The sequence below is a fragment of the Anolis sagrei genome, chromosome 2 (genome assembly GCF_037176765.1).
Source record: "Anolis sagrei isolate rAnoSag1 chromosome 2, rAnoSag1.mat, whole genome shotgun sequence".
In the NCBI taxonomy this organism is placed as follows: Eukaryota; Metazoa; Chordata; class Lepidosauria; order Squamata; family Dactyloidae; genus Anolis; species Anolis sagrei.
The window spans coordinates 223553790-223576760 of record NC_090022.1 but is presented as its reverse complement, the minus strand read 5'-3'; the positions used below and the strand labels follow the sequence as shown (position 1 = coordinate 223576760).

The 22971-nt window shown below is 38.1% G+C and overlaps 1 protein-coding gene across 1 annotated transcript in view; it reads left to right on the top strand.

The window, feature by feature from the left end:
- Window positions 1-22971, top strand: part of ALDH1A1 (aldehyde dehydrogenase 1 family member A1) — a 96092-nt gene that overhangs the window by 1076 nt on the left and 72045 nt on the right. The window lies entirely within an intron of this gene.

Below are 22971 nucleotides of genomic sequence, written 5' to 3'. Positions count from 1 at the left end.
TTCAGGTTGGTTCATCAGGTGCTCTGCTATGGCTGACTTCTCAGCTGGTAGGCTGGTAGGAATGGTGGGAGTTGAAATCCAAAACACCCGGAGGGCCCAAGTTTGCTCATGCCTGGTCTACACTGATCCTATAACGGCATTCAGGCTTCATTATATGGCAGTGTAGATGCAGCCGCAATGTTTTGGAATACTGAGATGTGTTGTTTTCATGCCTTATGATACTAGAGCTGAAAGAGAAGGAGGGCCCTTGGGGAGGCTTTAAAATGCTCAGACAGAGAAGTTCTGGTCCTCACTAAACTATAAGTCCCAGAATTCTGCAGGAGGTGGCAGCCACAAGATTTCAGATGGGATGCATTGTCTTTGCCTCCCCTTTCAGCTCTAGTGATAGCCTACTCTGCCAAAGAATGTGGGTGCCTCACCAAACTGCAACTCCCGGGGTTCTATAACACTGGAATTTAAAGTGGTGCCAAACTGCATTAAATCTAAAGTGTAGATGTTCCCATGGAGAACTATGTTCATTGACTTCATAACCTAAATGAAGTCGAATGTAGTAGTGTTTACAGTAGAACTGCTTTGGGGTTGCTGTGAGATTTCCAGGCTGTATGGCCATGTTCCAGAAGCATTATCTCCCGAAGTTTTGCCCACATCTATGGTATCCTCAGAGGTTTTGAGGTATATTGGAAACTAAGCAAGGGAGGTTTATATAGCTGTGGAAGGTTCAGGGTGGGAAAAAGAACTCTTGTCTGTTGGAGGCAAGTCTGGCTGTTGTAATTGTCCACCTTGATTAGTATTGAATAGCCTTGTAGCTTCAAGGCCTGGCCGAGTCCTGCCTAGGGGAATCCTATGTTGGGAGGTGTTTCTACCCTCCCCCTCCCCCCCGATTCCTGCCAGGGGGAAAAAAAACAAAGGAATCCCCCTGGCAGGAATCAGCCAAGCCTTGAAGCTGCAAGGCTTTGCAATGTTAATCAAGGTGCTTAACTGCAACATTCACAATTGCCTCCCAACAGACAAGAGTTCTTTTTCCCACTCTGGACCTTGGTGGTCATAAGTCAAAAACAACTTGAAGGTACTTATCCACTAATCGTTAAAAGAAAGCTGTGTCAAATAGATATGTAGCCCAAAGAAAAGCAATGACACAAATGTTATATGGCATTATCTTTCAAGTGATTATATTGGCTGATTTAGAGTGCATGCACATTGCACTTTGATACCACTCATGGCTCAATGCTACAGACTCATGGGAATTGTAGGTTTACAAGCCTTTTTTTTTTTTTGCCGAAGGGTGCTGGTGCCTCACCAAACTACAATTTCAAGGATTCCATGGCATTGAGCCCTGGCACTTAAAGTGGTGCCAAACTGCTCATTTATATAGTGTAGATGCACCCACAGTTTAGAGATGATGGGTGCAAGATAGGAAGGCTAATGTGGACAAATGAGTTCAAAATAGAAAGAATATGGCTTTTTCAGTAATGTTACGCAGATTATGTTGTCAAAGGCTTTCATGGCCGGCATCACTGGGTTGCTGTGGGTTTTCCGGGCTGTATGACCATGTTCCAGAAGCATTCTCTCCTGATGTTTTGCCCACATTTTTATATATTTGGAACACAGATATCTATAAATAAGATATACAAAGTATTATGTTATTGTTATTTTTGAAACAACAGATGTGTTATCGTACGACAGGTTTATTACTTATATACACAATCTACCTTTATATTGCGTATATAAGTAATAAACCTGTTGCCCACATCTATGGCAGGCATCCATAGAGGTTGTGAAGTCTGTTGGAAACTAGGCAAGTGGGGTTTATATATCTGTGGGATGTCCAGGGTGGAAGAAATAATTATTCTCTGCTTGAGGCAAGTGTGAGTGCTGAAATTGGCCAGCTTGATTAGCATTGAATAACATTGCAGATTCAAAGCCTGACTGGATGCTGCCTGGGGGGAATCCTTTGTTGGGAGGTGTTAGCCGACCCTGATTGTTTTCTGTTTGGAATTCCCCAGTTTTCTGAGTATTGTTTTTCATTTATTGTCCTGATCTGATTTTAGAGGGGTTTTTTTAAAATACTGGTAGTCAGATTTTCTTCATTTTCATGGTTTCTTCCTTTCTGTTGAAATTGTCCACGTGCTTGTGAATTTCAGTGGCCTCTCTGTGTAGTCTGACATGGTGGCTGTTAGAGTGGTCCAGCATTTGTTTGTTCTCAAATAATAGCCCATATTTTCTTCATATATATATTTAAATGGCATCTTGTATACATAGACAGCACAATGAGGAAGAAAATGGTGACAAACTTGCCTTGACAAGCTGCAGGTGGGCAAATACTGTTTGATCTTTCCTACAGGGAAGTGCAAGGCACTAAGCAAACCATATAGCAATCTGTGTTTCAGTATGTCTCTTTGATGAAGGTGAGCACTTTCCCTTCTCCGATTTCCAATTTTTTGCTCAACAAATCAAACTGCAGGGAAAAAAAAGATTAGGAAGAACTTCCTGACAGTTGTTCAGCACAGAAATATGCTGCCTTGGAGTATGGTGGAGTCTCCTTCTCTAGAGGTTCCTAAGCACAGGCAAGATGGTCATCTGTCAGGAGGGCTTTGATTGTGTGTTCCAGCATGGCAGAATGGGTTGGACTGCACGGCTCTGTGAAATCAAAGAGAGATGGGAGTGGGAATCCATACTTCCCACTGCAATTTTGTGGGAGAGAGAAACAAAGCAAGGAAATGAAAGCGGCTAGATGTGAATCAAAGAAAACAAATCCCAGAGCTTCTGTTTATCTTTTCCTACCGCAAACCGGTGCACGTTGCCAGGATTTCAGTGGTGCTGTTGCTTGTTGTTGTACTAGAATCTGTTCACTATTTCCTGTAAGAGTTTTCTTAACACTGTGCAACCACAGATAGCAGCCAAAGTAAGGACCTAAGACATGTGGGAAGGATGGGGATGGAACAATACAGTTACATTTGTGGCTGGTTTTCTGCACAGACAGTAAACCCTTGATATCCACTGGGGTTTGATACTAGGATCCGCAGGGATATCAAAATCCAAGGATGCTCAAGTCCCATGGCAGAGTAAAATGGTATTCTTTATATAAAAATCGAAGCTTGCTTTTGCAATATATAGATATAGATATATTCAAGCTGTGGCTCTTTGAATTGGTGGATGCAGCTGTAAGCTGTTTTCGAACTGCTTAGGTAAACAGTGAGCAGGGCTGACAGTCGGGTGCTCATGCTTCGAACTTGAAAACCTTTTGGTTGGTAGATCTTATAATTGCTGGTGATTTACCGGCCATGCTAAAGTCAAATTGAATTCATTATACAGTGTTGATGCACTCCAAGTTTACCCAAGTTTATGTTACCAACTTTGTTTTCTTAGGCTGCATCTACACTGTAGAATAGATGCAGTTTGACACCACTTTAGCTGCTATGAAATCAAAGGAGCTGTAGTTTTACAAGTTCTTCTTCAGCTTTCTCTGCCAAGAGTTCTGTTGCTTCACCAACCTATAACTCCAAGGATTCAATAACTGGAAGCCATGGCAGTTAGACTGGTGTCAAACTGCATTAATTCTTATAGTGTAGATAAGTGATTCTCAACCTGTGATTCCCCCAGATGTTTTGGCCTAAAACTCACAGAAATCCCAGCGAGTTTGCCAGCTGTTAGGATTTCTGGGACTTGAAGACCACAACATCTGGGGACCCACAGGTTGAGAACCACTGGTGTAGATGCACCTTATGTAAAGAATAGGTACAACTGAAACAGCTCATTCAGACAGGCTTATATAGCGGTACCGGTCTCGTTTCTTACTGGAAGTGTCCAAATGATGCCTCCGGTAAAAACAAACTAATTCAGAACAAACCAAGGTTTCCCTGGTATGTTCCAAATTGATTAGATACCCCATTAGATCTGGGCCTTTCTGAAAGGCTAGGGTCTAATGGGGTATTGGGCCTGTTGGGCAATCCTGGGACTACTCAGGGGTGAATCCCCATTGCCATCTCACACCTTTTGGGTTCCTTGAGCCCAAACATGCGGGATAGCTCCCAAACCCTCTCCCCCAAGCCCCTTATATCCCTAGCCCCCATTTCCTCACATTAGGAGGGTGCGAGGAGGAAACATATGTCGGTCAAGTACATTTTATTTCACTTTTAGGGCAAAATTGGGGGGCTTCGGAGTGGCTGCATGCCACCCCAATTTTAATCGGGATGACATGTAGCCACATCCCTTCAAAAAAGCCCGGGTTTTTTTTGGGGGGGGGGGGCAGTGGAGAATGAAATCCGTGACAAAGAGGGTTTTTAAAACCTGCCTCACCATGGATTTTAGTCCTGTCTGGAAGCGCCCAGAAAATTCTGTCAGAGCACAAACCAGATTTCCATAGCCATTCTTCTGAAGAAGAAAGTTGAAATAAGACAATTCAAACCTTTTATTTGTCAAATTCAGATTTAAATGACAGACAATATAGTGGAAACACACAAAGAGAAATCAATGTGTGCTTTCTCATTTGTCAGACTGCATTTGGCATGTGTTGTTACTTTATCCTTGCATTTATATTCTGCTTCACCTCTGGGCCCTTCTCCACAGCCCTACATCCCAGAATATCAAGGCAGAAAATCCCACATTATCTGAGTGTGGACTCAGGGCCTTTCCAGACAGGACTTTATTCCATGCAAATGTTTCTGGGGCCCTGCCCACACACATACACACCAGAAAGTGTGCGCTTCCCAGTAGAACACCGGGACACTGTAACCCCCTCCCCTAAACCCCTAAACATGAGATGGAGTTCTGGCATGTACAAATGATGCGCCAGGAGAACTCTGGCAGCCGCCCCATGGAGGCCCGGTGAGTTCTTTTCTTTTAAAAGTCTGTTTAGGGGGCTTTTGGGGAGGGGGTTGCCATTCCCACAGTTTTCTGGGCTAATTTAGCCTGGAAAACTGTGGGAATAATAAACTGTGGGAATATTGTCTGGACTGCATATTCTGCAGTCCAGACACCGGAAGTAGTGGGTTTATCCAAGAAGGCACGTAATAAACTACTATCAAATTAATTCACCACAAACCAAGGTTACCGCAATAAAAAAGGGGCTGTCCAGATGATGTCCTGGACAAACCCGCACTAATCCGCCACAAACCAGGAAAACCCTGGTTTGTGGCGGATTAGTGCGGGTTTGTCCAGGACATCATCTGGACAGCCCCTTTTTTATTGTGGTAACTCCTTCATTAAAGGGGCTGTCTAGATCTGCCTGCAGATAACCCAGCTCAAAGCAGATATTGTGGATTTTCTGCCTTGATATTCTGGGATTTAGGGCTGTGTGGAAGGGTCTCCAGTGAAGCACGAACTCTGGTTTCCCAGAGTCCTTAATCCAACACTCAAACTCCTACACCCTACTGGCTCACCTCTTATAATAGCAGGACACATATCTTTTACTGTCTGCAGATTTTAGTCATGCCTATAACAAGAATAAGTAAGAACTAATATTATCCAACAGCATTTAAAATACGTTGAACATTTAAAATTCTAATTTTAAATATAAATGAACAAATTGGTATATTTCATTTCAACTCCTTTTTTGAAAAGTGTTTTTCTTTTCTTTTCAAAATCACAAAATATTATATATTAGGCAAAACACTGGTAGTTTGGGGGGTTGCCACCAGGAGGTGCAATTGATTTTGTTTGGTTTCTCATTTTTACGTTTATTGTATTTGTTCTCCAAACACACTTTTATTTTACTTGGACTCATATGTGGGTTTCTCTGTTCCATTTTCCTCATGTTCTGTGTAACTGATATTTCTGATTTTATCTTAATTTCTCCAGTGCTTTGCATTTTGAAAACATAATTTCAGTTCAAAGGCCAACGGGAACATTCTAATCTATTTTGAAGGGTTGCAGAGATTTCTGAGGCTCCTTCTATACTCCCAAATAAAATCCAGATTATCAGATTTGAGCTGGATCATATTGCAGTGTAGACTCACATAATCCAGTTTAAAGCAGATAATGTAGATTATCTCCTTTGATAATATGGATTATGTGGCAGCGTAGAAGGGGTCTCAGTGTGCCTCTGCACTGCTGAATTCCTGCATTTTGACAGTACTTTAACTGCCATGGCTAAATGTTACGGAATCATGGGAGTTGTAGTTTGGTGAGGACCAGCAGTCTTTGGCAGAGAAGGTTAAAGACCTTCTGAAACTACAATTCCCATCATTCCCTAGCAATGAATAAGGTCAGTTGAAGTGGTATTCATTCTACACTGTAGATGCACCCTGAAAACCTTTCAGCTAGTATGGCTTACCTATTAATACTTTGGTCAATCCAATTGTGGCCAGCTGCCATCACCCTCTGAGCACACTCTTTGGTATACATTGTGATAAGGAAAAATAACTGACTCATGATGAATGCAGGTAAAGACATAATGAACTGGAATTTAGCACAGCAATTATGGCGGGCACTTGGTATCTGATGAGTTTTGATTGCAGGACAAAGTTCCATTATATACATCGTTTGGTATAATTGCTTTGCTTTTGGGGTGTTTTATTATTATTATTATTATTATTATTATTTTCAAGATATGAGTGATTACATTCATGCAATATCATAAATTCAGTAATGAAGTGTATCAATATTTGTAAAAATTCCAGGCATATTAAAATGATAAAATGCTGAATCACTCAGGTCTAGCCACGTGGAAAAGTGCTGTCTCACCATGACCAGGCAAGTGTCTGATGCAATGCAGGAGGGTAGTCAAGTGGCTCCATGTGCTCAGTGATGATGGATGATGAAATGATGATGATGAAAGTTTCATCAGTGGAGCTATTTAAACAGCTCCACTGGCTGCCAACAAGTTTCCGGGCCCAATGCAAAGTGCAGGTTGTTATCCATAAAGCCCTATGCATTTTGGGTCCAAACTATCTTTGAGACCACATCTCTTTTTATGAACCGGCGCGAGCTCTAAGATCTCTCAGTCTCACTTCTGTCTCAAGCGCGGCTGGTGGGGACAAGAGAGAGGGCCTTTTTGGTGGTGGCCCCCCGGCTTTGGAATGCTTCCCCCAAAGAGATTAAGTCAGCCAAGCTATCCGGATGCAATTGGAAACATGGCTTTTTGTGCAAGCCTTTGGATCATGATTAGTACCTTAATCATGAAACCCTAGGACCTAGTGACTGATTTATGTTAGCACTTTATGAACTGAGATGGTACACAGCTTGTTTTTCTCTGCAACCTTGCTTTGTCTGTTAGTATTTAAATTGGTAGGGTTTATATTAGTACACTGTTGTTATTTAAACATATGTTGTTTATATAAATGCATGCTGTTTTTGTTGTGGCACTATTGTGTGCTTTTTTGAGCCAGCCCAAGTCCCTTCGGGGAGATGATGGAGGGGTATAAATAAAGATTATTAATATTATTCTGACACAAAAACACAGTATGATACAGCAAACGAGATCTATATGCTGGATTTCGTATCACAAAATCTCAAGTCGAACACTTCCCAAGCGTTTAGGACTGTGTGATGTATTTTCTAATGATGCACACAGATCCAAGTAAGGTGGCCTTTTGAACTTCACAGATCATAATTTTGTCAATGTTTATTGTTTTTAAATGTCGGCTGAGATGTTTTGGCACAGCACCCAGTGTGCCGAATACCACTGGGACCAGCTGTACTGCTTTATGCCAGAGCCTTTGCAATTCGATTTTGAGGTCCTGATAACGGCTGAGTTTTTCCTGTTGTTTTTCCTCAATGCGACTGTCAATGTATGGCGACATCAATAATCCAAACTTCTTTCCTTTCGACTGTCATGGTGTCTGGTGTATTGGTTTCCAAAACTTTGTCAGTTTGGATTCGAAAGTCCCACAGTATTTTTTTGTGTTCATTTTCCACTACCTTTGCAGTTTTATGATCCCACCAGTTCTTTACTACTGGCAGGTGGTACTTGTGACATAAGTTCCAATGAATCATTTGGACCACATAGTTGTGCCTATGTTTGTGTTTCATCACTTTTCTTGCACAGTCTGCATTTGGGGTCATCAATTGATTTTTCAAGCCTGGTTTTTATTGCATTTGTTCTGATGGCTTGCTCCTGGGCTGCAAGAATCAGGCCTTCTGTCTCCTTCTTCAGTGTTCCATTAGTGAGCCATAACCAGTCTTCGCCTTACCAACTTTTCCTTCAATTTTGTCAAGGAACTGCCCATGCAATGCTTTGTTGTGCCAGTTGTCAGCTATTCATGAGAGTTGGTATGGAGAGATATAGAGAAATTGTACATTCTGTATAGCTGTAAATATCATCTGCAACTTTGAAGATAAAGCCTTCCTGAATTTGGAAAGAACAACTGTGTTTGGTGTCTGTGTTGTTCCTGCAGTCATCTCCTACACTATATAATGGGATGTTTGGATCCTGGCAGGATTTCTGTGTGGAAACGTTGTTCAGCACTCTGCTAAGTTATTAAGAGTTACCTTTTTTGTACTATTCATGATAGTTAATTTATTAGGCACAATTACAGACAATTTTACCTATTGCAAAATGAGCAATCCTGAAAACGAATAAAAGGACTTCCATTTTTTCAAAGTTGGTGGCAACTCTTTGAAAAAAATCAGGAAATGCCCTCTGTATTTCCAAAATATTGGATTCAGTGTGTGTGTGTCCTTTTAAAAAAAATCTGGGAAGTGGCATGATATCAGCTTCATTCTTTTTTTAAAAAAAATGTGCCACTAAGAGCAGGCATGTAGCCGGGGGGGGGGGGGGGGGGCTCGGGGGGCTTCAGCCCCCCCGGAAATTCTCATGGTGGTTCGCGAAAAGGCCTTACTGGTGCATTATTTAAACTGTTATGTTTATTAATATCATGATTTGATCACCATTCTCAATATATCCCATATGTATGGGGGTATTGGGGTAATGATACAAAAGGTTTGCTAGGCTAGACCCTCTTTCACTCAGACTCAGCCCCCCCCCCAAACTCAGCCCCCCCCCCGAAACCCCCCCTGAAAATTTTTTAGCCCCCCCCCCCCGAAACGAAATCCTGGCTACGGGCCTGACTAAGAGTTTAGCTCTTCTTTATTTTTTTTGAGAACAGCCCACTTATGTATGACTGAAAGTTAAATAGATAGTGAGTGTTTTAACAGCATCTTCTAGGATACTTTCAACTCTGCACCAATCCTTATTTCAAAGGTTTCGGTTTCAGACCTCAGTTTCTGTTGTTTTCCAGATGAGCTACTATATCTTAAGTTTCCTATTTATTTTAGTCTTCTAAGAAGTAAAATTCTTGAATGATAAACTAGTGCTCAGGAGTTAATGATTTTTTTCAAGAAACAAAATTTTGATATGTTTGTTTTTTTAGTTCCATTGATAGGATTTTCCCTGTAACTTCTCAGGTTGAAGAATATGCTACAATACAATAATGTAAAAAAGCACCGCAGTTCCACATATAGTAATTAATAGTATATAACAAAGTACTTTAGTCAAATATTTTGCATGAGTAGCAAGGTGGGATATTCAGTGTTTGTGAGCATAGGAGGCACTGTCTTAGGACATTAGGAACCACAAGGTATTGCATGGATAAAGTTTAAACTGCATTAAACCATTGTAGGGAATCCCCAAAATACTGCAACTTCTGTAAACTGTGGCAAAAACACTATGAGAAACAAAGAGCACTTTCACACCATACAATGATAGTATGATGATTCCACTTTCACAGCCATGGCTGCATCCTGTAGAACTGGGGGCTTGTAGAGCTCTATGGATGACACATCTAAACATTTCCCTGCAAACTTCAAATCTTGGTATTCCACACATGGAACCATGACAGTTAAAGTGAAAACATATGACTATAAAGTGAAATCTTACCACTATAACTGTACAATGAAAAGGGTCAATTGTGTTCTCATCCCTGACACCCCAGGCCCTTTTCATTACACAGTGGATACTATTGCAAGGAAACTGACATTTCCAAAGCCTTGTTGACTTGTGTTGAATAGGACATAAGGTAGAACTAAATTTCCCTCTTATTTGGCCTTTTTAAAAATGTTCCATCATCACATTAAAGGTAATGGAAAAGAAAATAAGTATACTATGTAAATTGGGCTGTTGGGTAGAGAAGAAGGAAGAAAAATTCCCATGTTTGTATACAGTGGGCCTTGATGTCCAATGGAGTTTGGTCCGATCCCGCCCCCTGCCCCATGGATACCAAAATGCAAGGATGATGAACTGCCATTATATAAACTCATGTAGTAAAGTTGTGTCCTTCATATAAAAAGGAAAAATAATGGATTGGGGGGGGGGGGGCTTCAAGCCATGGATGGTTAAATCTGTAGATGTAGAGGGCCTACATAGTGTTACTTTGAGTATAAAACTGAGGACAGACAGTGCTTTAAGCTTGGAAGGCAGTAAGTAGAATGGAACTGAGGACCTCATCATACTAAAGCAAGCATCCTAGGATGTTTAGAGCCTTCGGGGATGGATCCCCACGCCAGCCATCACACAACATCGTGTGACTTCTGATGGAGACCTCCTTAGATGTTTCCCCCCAAACACAGGAGCCTTTCTGTGTTGTGTTAGGTCCACTGGAGCCAGCATGCTTTTGTCCTGTTTGGGCAATACTTCCCCCGTGTGATGAGGGAAGCATTGCCACAGCGTATCAGCGTGCGGGGTGATGGAGGTGGTGAATCTACTTGGCCGCTTTGCCCTAAGAACCACTTAAATTTCTTTCACTGAATGTAATCACACTTAAAATACCTACACCTTGCTGCACTGAACCAATATTGCTGTTGAATATTGCAAAGAAAAAGAAAGAGAAGATCATTCCCCAGTTTTAAGAGCATAAAATATAGTTTGGATAAAAAGAAAAAAATTACTTCTAGAAAACATATTAACATTCTTTAAAAAATTACAATTTTATTTTGTAAATTAAAATGCATCCAAATGGGAAATTTTACAGTCAAAAAAACACAAAAGAATTGTTGAAACATATAACAAACCACTGCATTCACTTTACTTAAAAAAGAATTTTCAGAATATCCTTGCATATTTTGTCCTTCTAATTTTAAATAACAAGAATAGGAGAGTATTCCCTCTTCCTTTTTTCACCTTCCACAGTGTCAACACTAGGAGGTTTTAAAGATTGAAAATTTAGGGCTCATTTACAAAAACCTTTTATGGCCGGCAATGGAAGGTGCATCTGGGCAATCTGGCCTTGTTGTAAATATACTCCAAGGCTGTTGTCTAGTTGGTCTGGGACTGCGTTCGCCTGCTAATCTCTGCCCTGTGGTTGCCACTGCTTCTGATCAGCCCAGGGAAAAGGGTGATAGCAGTGGTGTCCATCTAGACAGTGGATTTGGACCTGATCCCACTGTAATTTAGGTCATACACTTAGCTTTTCATAAATGAGATAGAAGTGTAATTTAATTTGACAGGGCTTTCACAGCCTTCAAATTTGCTTGGTCAAGAGTAAGCAAATAATAAATCATAAGACAACAGCTTTTAACTACCTTTATAAAATAATTTAAAAAAACATATTTTCATGGGACTGACATCAGCACTGTCAGATTGTGAATCTATATATGTGGATTCTGTTTCACAAAACATATTAGTCCGCTTAAGACTAATGAAGAATGTGGGTTACAATTTTTTTCCTTCATGTCAGGAGTGACTTGAGAAACCGCAAGTTGCTTCTGGTGTGAGAGAATTGGCCATCTGCAAGGACACTGCCCAGGGGACGCCCGGATGTTTTGATATTTTACCATCCTTGTGGGAGGCTTCTCTCATGTCCCCACATGGGGAACCGGAGCTGACAGAGGGAGCTCATCCGCACTCTCCCCTGATTTGAACTTGCAACCTGTCGGCCTTCAGTCCTGCCGGCACAAGGGTTTAACCCATTGCACCACTGGGGCTCCTGGGTTAAGATTTAGAATAGAATGCCATATGACTTGATGTGTGGATAGGACAACTGCCTTTAACTACTGTTATCCACTGTTCATATAACAAAATACAACAAAATTAAATTAATTTTTAACCTAGATTGTTTTAATATTAATGTTGTTTAATACTGTTTTAGTAATTGTATTGAAATGCTTTTAGTTATGAGCTGCTTTGAGTCTCCGTATGGAGAAAAAGTGGGTTATAAATAAAGAAGAAGAAAAAGAAGAAGAAGAAGACGTATTAGCACCTTTATTTGGGCAATAAAAACATAAAATATGTAACACTAGCTTTTGAAACCAGCTGGCTTCTTTATTAAGGAAAGATGGTATAAAAACATGATTCAGAGAAAGAAAAGTGATATGAATTTTTGAAAAGGAAAAATTACTGTAATTATTTTACTGCCTTTGTTCTCTGTCCTTTTATGGCCAGGAAGAGGAGTAAACTCTCTACCTGCATCAGCTGTTTCTCAGAAGCAGCTTAAACACCACCTTAAGCAAACATGTTAAGCAGGATGCAGGCCTGTGGACTTAACACTATGGCAATTCCTCCTTTGGCTGATTGAAATTTATTTTTTAAAAAACAGAATGTTTTGTTTCTTTTGTTATGAATATTAATTTCTGAAACCTGGGTACACTTCACCCAGGAAACTTTGGCTGGCATGCAGGAAGGGACACATGCGCAAGTTGCACTACACATGCATTGACAATAAGTCACTGCTGTACATATTCTGCTGATGTTGGCAAAAGTAAAGTTGTTCATACAGCAATGTTGTGCATTGCAGTTATCCATTAACAGATTTCATGGCAGCAGTGACATCAGCCTGCCATTGGAATGGGGTTGTGCATTTGTTATTCATGCAGTGTTCACATAGGAAAACTCTATACAGGGGGGAATATAGGATTGCAGATTGAGTATTTCAGACACAATGAGAATGCAAATAATAATAATAATAATAATAATAATAATAATAATAATAATAATAATATAATAATAATAATAATAAGTCTAGAATAGTCTTCCTCATCTTACTGTACTCCACATGTCTTGGATAATAATTGCTGATGGGAGCTGCTGTCCACTATATTTAGAGAGCACAACGGTGGGAAAACCTGGTTTAGAAGTACTAGTCACTAGATTTCTTCCTTAACATTACTTGCCATACTTTATTCATGAAATTTTATTGTATTTTGATGAGTCTCTAAAGTTCTGTTGTGAGTACTCATAAGATTTTGCATCAAGCATTTTGTTTTGCCCTAAAACAGAACTTTCCAAACATTCCATGTTGGTGACACAACACCTTTTAGACATTCGTTATTTCATGACACAGTAATTCAGTTTTATAGCAAATTGGAGGCTAAACCCCATATACCCCTGATATGAGATATAGGCACATGCATAAATGGTCACAACAAAATGTAAGAAGAGACAACATATCTCAAAAAACCTTTTTATTTATATATTTTTAAAATATATGATTTATTCCTTATTTCACATAGACACAGAGGTTTCTCATTACGTTCACACAACATACCTACACACTGCAACCGACACACTCACGTGTTATGATACATTGTTTGGAAAGCTGTACTCTAAAACACCTTTAAAAATAACAAAAAAGAAGCAATTTCTTTTAACAAGCATCAATGCTTTGTGGCACAATTGTTACAATCTAAAAAGAGTAATAATAACTTTCAAACTAAAGGATAGCATACTAGAAATGAAGTTTTATTCATGCCAAAATAAATTATTTTCTGAGAGCTAGGTGAGGATGAGAAATTTTAGATGTTAATAAATTGTCATTATCCAGTTTTGGATACCACCGGCAAGTGATGTTTATAAGTCCACTTTAAATCTCTGGAGTGACTCAAGTATTCCTTTACACCGGGTTAGACTGCACATGCACTATAATCACAGTGAAAAGTGAGCCTTAAGACCTGCAATTTGAAGAACTGCTTCACAAGGCAAAAAGCTATAGTTGACTGAGCACAGTTTTCCAAAACGAATTTACTAGATAAAATAACCCAGCTCCAGTTTATTCATTCAGAAGCAACCATAACATTTTTCAAACAATCGGAAATCAACATTTTGGATTCACAAAACTAATTACATGAATAAAATATTAACATTATCTTAACATTATTCTTGTCACTATGATTAAAATATTACATGGAATATTGCTGGAATATTTTGTATTCTCTCAAAGCATTTCCCTTTATTAGACATAAAAAAGACCAAAAATCAAACAAAATTAAATTACACATTTTCTAATGAATCACAATATTCGCTTGTTTTCTGGGGACAATAGTAATTTCAAGTTTATGACATAAATAATATTACTGTCATTACTTTTCAGTTCCTAAATCATTTTTGTCATCACTGTATAGTGTAAATTCCACCAAATAATGCAAATCAAGGCGCAAGGAAAAGTTCTTTCAAATGTGTACAAGAAAGGGAGAAGACAAACATGACAATACAATAATTTGAGTTAGTAATAATAATAATAATAATGATCCAATATAATAACTATATATTTTATATTACATGTTATATTACTAACAATATATAGTATGGTGGCATAGTACAATATAGTAATATATAATACTAATATTGTGCTATGCTAATAATATAATATATTGTATGTACATATAATTTGTAAGGTGTTCTGAGTCCCTTTCAGGGTGAGAAGGGCGGGATATAAATATAGAAAATAAATAAATAAATAGTTGTGAATTTATAAGGAAGAGGAAACAAATTCCAGATTATTGTGAATCTTATTAGATACAGAACTTAATTTTAACCTTGTGAGCAGCCTTTTATATATTTGTTTCCTCTCATTAAAAAGCAGATTATTTGCTAATCTCTTTATTAATTGTCATGGCACAGTTCCAAATGTTTTATGATTGATTTTATCCACACATTCATTCTATGTTAATTAGCAAGACCGGAGTTAAACCCTTTACTTCTAAAATTAACTTTTCATTGACAGCCACAGCTAATTTAAAATGTATCCCAGATTCTTTACAAAGCACTGTTGTCCATCCTTCCGTACTTAGCATGCATTCCATATCCATAGATAGCAAAGAATTCAATATACCTACATTCCTTTTGCTGTAAACGTTTGAGACTTATTAACAATCAAACATTTTCTTTTAGTATAGCAATTATCTCAAGAAGAGTCCCTAATCAACAGGGCAGATAATGGCCAATTGATAGTATTTGATTGTTTTGCAGAGGATCGATGTAAACTATTTCCCATCAACTGGAACATCTCTTTGTATTTAAGATAATTTTCAACTGCAAAGAAACAAAAAATAATAATAAAGAATTATATATAGGCAACATCATTTTTACATGAATTGGAAACAGGCCATATTTGGCACAACAAACCAACCGGATCTTCCAAGTTCATGTCTTCTTTCTGTTTAAATATGATCAGATGTATCAGTCTGGTATCTTTCTTGTTCTGAATTTCTGGATCTCAAATACTGCCAGATGTCAAACCAATAAAACACCCTCATTTGCAGGAATTCTTGGCTTTTGGCATCCTCATCTGGATCTTTTGTTGGAGAATCTACTAGAAAGTTAACGTATTATTCCCACTTGAAGGAGAATTGTTTCCTGTCATTTCATGATAAGATTTATGAGTTTGTTTACAAATCTTATTGCTTCCAGGATGTCCCACATCTAAACGAAAGCCCAGAAATACAACAGATTTTCATTTTACCAGCATCTCAAAATGACTCACCAAGTCCCTTCTGTTTAAGGAAGAAAAACTTCTTTAACTTTTTTCTCTCTCCTCCTGGTGATTATGAGCTTAAGAACCAGAGATGGCAGAGATAGTTGCTTGGCAACACATTTAGATCTATCCTAACTTAATCTTGCCTGGAGAGCTTCAGATTGATTTAGTGCATAGAGGTAATAGTCTCAATGATGTACTTTGTCACAGTTGTTAATTTATATATTGCCTAGGCACTTAAAAAAAATAAGAACACCTTATTTATATATATGTTTGCTACACATTTGTGATTTTTAAAAAGTTAATTAAAACTCTAAGATCTTCCAGGGAGGCCCTCCTTTCGCTCCCACCACCGTCACAAGTATGGTTGGTGGGGACGAGAGAGAGGGGCTTTTCAATGGTGGGCCCCTGCCTCTAGACCACCCTTCCAAGGGAAATAAGACAGGCCCCATCCCTCCCCTCTTTTTGTAAGAGCTTGAAGACCTGGTAGTTTCAACAAGCCTTTGAGAATGACCAGTTCTAGCCCAGCCCCAAATATGTTGAATATGGCCTTATACTTCCTACCTATTACCCCGGTCATCCCTCTAATAGGCCCTGGAAATGAGCAGCCACACACCCCTACCTGCTATTGCTGTGAACCTGTTATAGCACTGTATCTAATTCCCGGCCCACTCATATTTTGAGTTTGCACTAGCCTTGGCCTGGCCTTATAATTGCTCTGAACAGGCAGGATTATTTTTAATATATATGTGTGTTATTGTGATAATGTTATGCTTATGTTATTTTGTTAATTTTATGTTATGCTGTTTACTCTGTATGTTTTGGTGATGTTGCTTGGAAACCACCCTGAGTCCCCCTCGGAGAGATAGAGCGGTATATAACTAAAGTTGTATTTTTATTATTATATTTACCTGTGCTTGTTTCAACCCATTCATGTCTTACAGCCGAAGTACTAGCGAGACATGAATAGGTCAGATCTCAATTTTCAATTATAATACAGGTAGGCCTCAGGAATCAGCCCCTTTTTCTTTGCCAAGTACATGCCATGTTAAGATTAAAATGTATTCATGCTCAGTAAACTTTCTGCAGTTTCTTAATGTCATGTGAAGTATTTAAGTTTCACATTTGAAAATCCATGGCTATAAGGGTCAATGAACATGTAATTTTGACTCATTAAAACATTTAAAAATAATCCTTCATCCATAGGAAACAAGAGCAGTGCACAAATATGATTCAACCCATTAAAAACTCATAATATGTCATAATATAAACAAAGGCATCAGTTGCAACACATTACACACCATCACAGGAGGCTAAACTCATTCCCTTTGCTCTCTTCTCACCAACAGGTAAAGGCAACATTATTAGAACAGGCATTTGATGACTAATGGGGTCATGCAAAAGGACTTTTTTGAAATGTGCCACATTTTAACTTTGCTGTTAATGTGTTTTAAATGATGTTTCTATTGTTTGAAATAACTACCATCAGGTTTTTAGCTGTACCTTCTTTTAACCTGGTTATAAGACACTTCGGTTTTTCTGTTGAGAGAAAGGCAGGAGCTTAATTTTAAAAAGTAGCATATATATTCATGTATAAGTCAGATAAGTCAGATTCATGTATAAGTCAGATAAGTCTCATGTCAACCCACCAATTAAATATACTTCTCCCCGTTATTTATAACAAATGATTTCTCAAATCTTGTTTAATTTGTTAAAACCCATAGCAACAAAAATATGTGATAGGCAAGCACAGGCTCTGTGTCAACACAAAGTGTGGCAGGGCAAATGATATCAAGTCTATTAAGGATCCACTATCTTTTGGACCAGTTATTTTAAACTTCGCACAGCTTTTGAGTGAATTCCGTGGGAATTTTACCGTGATTATTTTTCTTAATTAGTTTTTGTTTTTAACCTATTAAAGTTGTGTTTTTAATCAATTATAAAAAATTAAAGTGTAAGGTTCACAGATATGTAATAGTAATATCATAGTTTATAATATTTAGTAGCATTTAGATTCAGTACAGAGTAATGGTTTAAGTAGTAGACTACAACTCTGGAAACCAATGTTCGAATCTCTGCTCAGCCATGGAAACCCCCTGAATGATCTTGTACAATCACACTCTCTCAGCTTCAGAGGAAGGTAAAGACAAATTCTCTCTGAACAACCTTGCCAATAAAATCCTTGCCAACAAAGCCTTTCAAATCATTTCCAACTGTAAAAAGTACAAAAGCTGACCATACTGAAAGAAAATAGATGCCTCAACGGTAGGACTTTTATCAAGTGCACCTCAGAGATATTTGAGTTGGCAGCCAGAAATCTCTACAATGGACACAGATTCAAAATGCATTTCACCCTCTTTTCAACCATATACAATGAGTGACAGAATACTAATCAAATATGTAATCTTGCAAATAAGTTGTCTAACCTAGAAATGGTCTCCAGTTCTTTGCATCTATCAAGGTATCTCTCATCACTCATTTCCACCCATGAACAAACTGCCTACTTACTGTTGTGAAAGTCGGGTTAGTCAGCAATTCTAAAATCTTTTCCCAAGGGCCCTTGATTTGGAAATGTGATGAACTATCTTTAGTATAGAACCAGAAAAGTGAGTTTCTGGTTCTGTGTTCATGATTGCACATCAGATCTCCAAATCTGGTTCACTTCTAGGGCAGAAGGAAAAGGTACATATATTTAAAAATGTGGAATTTACGTCTTTCGAAACACTTCAACAACACTCGAACTCCTAAGCCCAGCACACCCTGCCTCGATGATGACTGGGTAAAGGGGCATATTGTTCTGCAAAGCACACAACACAATAAAGAGAATCAATGAGACCATGTGTTTATGGCATATAAGGGTAAACAGGAGATAAGGTTGTAGTTGTCAATTTGAGTAAGAATTGGAGAACAGTAAAAAGTTATTAAAGTTTGGCTAGGGCTTGTGGACAGATCCAGGACTGCAAATATGATCAACCAATTCAGTTGATCATCAGGTGCATTGTGCACTTTACAGCAACAATAATTAGTGTGGCAGGTAGGCTGCCATTTCTTTTGCATACTATTTCACAATGGCTTGACATGCAAAATATGGAAGTGTGATGATAGGAAAAGTTGGATTTTTGCATGTGACATAGCTATTGATTTGCATTGTTTGCATTTGGACAAACCTTGAATCAAGGGTCAATTTGGGATCATCTGGAAATGTCCGAATCAGGGCAAGTTGTCTTCGTAACAAACTAAATCTGAATCTGAATTCTACTGGGGACTTGTTAGCAATTTTTAGGATGCCAAAAGACACATAGCATGTCTCCCAAAATCAGTATTTCCCCCAGAATTCTCCAGATAAGGAAACATTAGTGGAGTGGTGTGGAGGAATGTGATTTATGTATTTCAAGTCAAAAGCATTGAATAAATAAGTTTAAAACTGATAAAATAGAGGGAACATAAGCAGCTAAATAATTATAAACGAAAAATGGGCAATGGTGACTACATTGTCTGAAGCTTTAAACAGTTCTTCCTCTGTGCATGAGGCAGGGCATTGTGGGTGAGCATACAGATGTGGAGTAGTTTGTTCCACTCCAGTTGCACTAGGAAAGTGAAGAGTCACTTTTGTGATCGACAGCTTCAGCTAATCAAAATAAAATGAATGGAAATGTACCATCGCTGTGCAATCACATTTCTTTGAGGAACAGTGTTAGATTTCAGAACTATTACAGAGTTTAGTGCTACTCTGCAGTTCTCTCTCACAGCTACAAGAATATTTTAATAGAGTCTGGGAGGCCTGAAAGTTTATACTTGCCTTTAAATACCTTCTTTAACTTATGTATTTATTGCAGATTTCTTGACCACTATGATAATTACCCTAGCACTATGTCATTGTCCTAAAAACATAGGACAAAAAACCACCCTAAATACATCAAGAATTAGATCCCATTCCAAAACAACACTCAGTTTCCTCTAAAAAATACTCCACATACCTTCCTGAAACATGAGGATTTTAAAATTGGGGACACATCTATATAGAATACCATTTTTATAATAATTGCCTACACAATAAGTCCACCTTTTGCTCTTGGGGAAAAATATCTCTGCAACAATTTTAATGAAACTTTTAAACTTAATAGGATTTTTCAAATCTACACTAAGATTTGGATGCAATTAAATTGGATAGCCTCAGAATCACCCAATCCCAATAGTTTGTTTTCCAATTTGTCACACTTCCACCCAAATTACGTGATCAGCAGACAACATTGTTCAAAACGTTACAAGAAAAAAAATGTTAATAATAAGTGGGATCTAACAAAAGTAGTCAGAAAAGTTTACACAAAATGCTCCATATAATTATTTCCTTCTATTCTTGGGTCTGAAGAACAAAATGAAGTTTGCACTGATCTTTATAGATGTTTTAACCCCATACCAAGCTTAAAAAATGTGAACTACAATAGAGATTTGTGATATGTGGGTTATATTTAGTCTGGTATGCGGAGTAACAGATTTATGAGACAAATACTGAACATTTGCATAGTAACATTCCAGTCACCAGTATCTAACATATTCTTCAGTATGATAGTTAAGTGTTTACATTAGTTCACATCTAATCAGCAATATATCCTTTGTAAGCCTGGAATATCCTTTGGGTTATATAACCTCATAAAAGTTCCCATAGGACTTTGGCTCTTTCTATTAAGATAGACTATTTTGTTTTCAGCTAAGGAAGTGAAACTCTTTGTTCCATTGATACAGAATACACAAGTTTCCTACTCTCTCTCTCTCTGATCTTGTATGTTTCTTTTGATAAGGATTGAACTTAAAGCAGTCAGAAATACAAAATATTTTAACATATCAAAGTAATCACTAGTACTCAGTCTAGCCTCATACTTAAGACACTAATCTGGTTGCTGTTACCTCCCCCCACTTTATAAAAAGGTAGCAAGAATCACAACTCTACTCTTGGAGGGGATCAATTCTTCATGAAAGATCTCAGGGAGAAAATCTTCGATTTGCAATATTACTTGAAACAGGGGGGTCGGCACATGGGATGTTTTGATTTCAGAAAATAAATGCCCTAAACTCAAATGTGTGAGGGCACATATTTGAAAAATATTTAAAATTAACAAAACAAAATTTGGCTGTTGTCAGGACTGCTAGGAATTTTAAAAACTACGAATAAGAATTTTATAACAAGTTTTCTTTGGTAAACCGTTTTATGGAGCCCGGTCCTCTCCATCAGATACACATTAAAAAATATGATTCTTTACATTTGGTAGGAAAAACCCCAATATCTGATTTTTCTAAAAACTATTGTGAATAAATAAAAAGGATTTATTTATTTATTTATTTATTTATTTAGAGCTTTTATAACCCAGTCTTCTCGACCTCCGAAGAGGGGCTCAGGCCAGCAGAAAATTCATACACAGATAGAATAAACATAATAAGATCATAATACATTAATACAAAAATACATTAAAATACAGATCATACAATTACAAAATTTAAACTTGATTTGGATGTTCAAATCTTATTAACATTATGCTTGAAAAATGAAAAGGAAGATAAGAAATGATTTTAACATGATAGGGATCAGACATGCAAACAGTGTGTAAAGAAAGTGCTGAACATTGAATTTTTGGGAAAATTAACATAATACATGAATAGCAGGAAGCAAAAAGGGATGGGTTGGCGACAGTACTATATAGTGGACTGTGCACAAGATTGCAGTCTTGAACAACTTAGAATAACAGTAAAAAAATTATAAGCCTTTGCCAAAATCTTATATCTTTTTTATTGCAATTTAAATACATTTGGGGCAAAATCAAAGGAAAAGAGTGGGGGGGGGGGTTGCATTTGTTTGTGAGGCTATGGAGTTGAGTGTTTTTTATGAGTACCTGCTGTGTGGACTGACTATTAGTATCCAGTGAAGCAGTGGTGTAACCCATGCTGCCACTATCATGGCTGTGAATTTGGAAAACGAGATTGTATTAGTGGAATGGACAGAGGATAGCATGTCCAGAAAGAAGGAGATTAACTTTTATTATGTAGTAGCAATGAATCCAGAGCTGGTGATTCCAGTTACTCCTGATGGGAAAGGGAGACTTCCTGTCCAGGAAAATGGAACCATATCGAGTCAAAATCCCAGGACAACAATCTCAAGTACTCCTGCCCCAAGAGAAGCACTATAGTGCCAAGCTAACAAAACAGCTGTAATAGCTGAATCATAAAACAATGCTTGGGAAAGCAATGTGGAGGTAAAATCACCTGCTTCTGTGCCACCACTAATCCATTCTTCTGTTCCTGTTGTACAAGCTCGATCTAGGATTAGATATCGTTCTCATAATACACAACCAAATAGTATTGCAATGATAGAGGAATCTCCGCAGTCTCTCAAAATTGTATCTGCTGCAACTCAAGCTTGGGAAAACTCTACTATTGTGAAGAATATGGGGAAAATTAAAAATAAGAGAGAAGAGAAAAGAACTCCATGATCTGAAATAAGAAGTGAGTGGGCAAAGGTGTATGACAGCAGTTATCCAAACTGGGACTTTGCACAAATGGTCATGGAATACAGAACTATTCCTAATTGTCAGTCAATATCAAAGCATGACCCAATAGAAGATCTTAGAATTTGTTTTTGTGTGAGGAAATGTACAAAAACTTACAAAGAAGAAATGTGATATTATTACTATTGTCAGCAAGAACAGCATTCTTGTATTTGAGCCAAAGGTGAAGGTCAATATGACGAAATATCTGGAAAACCAGCCTTTTCGATTTGATTTCTCATTTGATGAAGAAGCTTCAAATGAAACAGTTTATTGGTTCACTGCCAGACTACTTGTGCAGACAATTTTTGAAGGGGGAAGGCTACGTATTTTGCCTATGGACAGAATGGCAGTGGAAAAACACACACGATTGGTGATGATTTTTCTGAAAAAACACAGTCCTCCAAAGGAATATGATGTCTTCTTCCTGCAGAAGACACGGGACCAGGACCAATATCTCAAAGTATACATGACTTTCTTTGAAATATACAATGGAATGCTGTTTGAGCTCTTGAATGAAAAAGTAAAGCTGCGGATGCTGAAGGATGGCAAACCACAGGTCCAGGTGATTTATTTATTTATATCACATATTTGTATCCCGTCTTTCTCACCCTCGGAAGGGGACTCAAGGCAGCTTCACAGCAGGCATTCATTCAATGCCAACAACAGTAATAAATAATAATAGTGATTAAAACAATTCATTAAGGCATTACATTGCTAAAACATTGGTTGGTTTGCAAGAGGTGTGAGTGAATTGTCCTGAAGATGTTATGCAGAAGACTGAAGCTGGGAGTGCCTGCAGAACATCAGGGCAT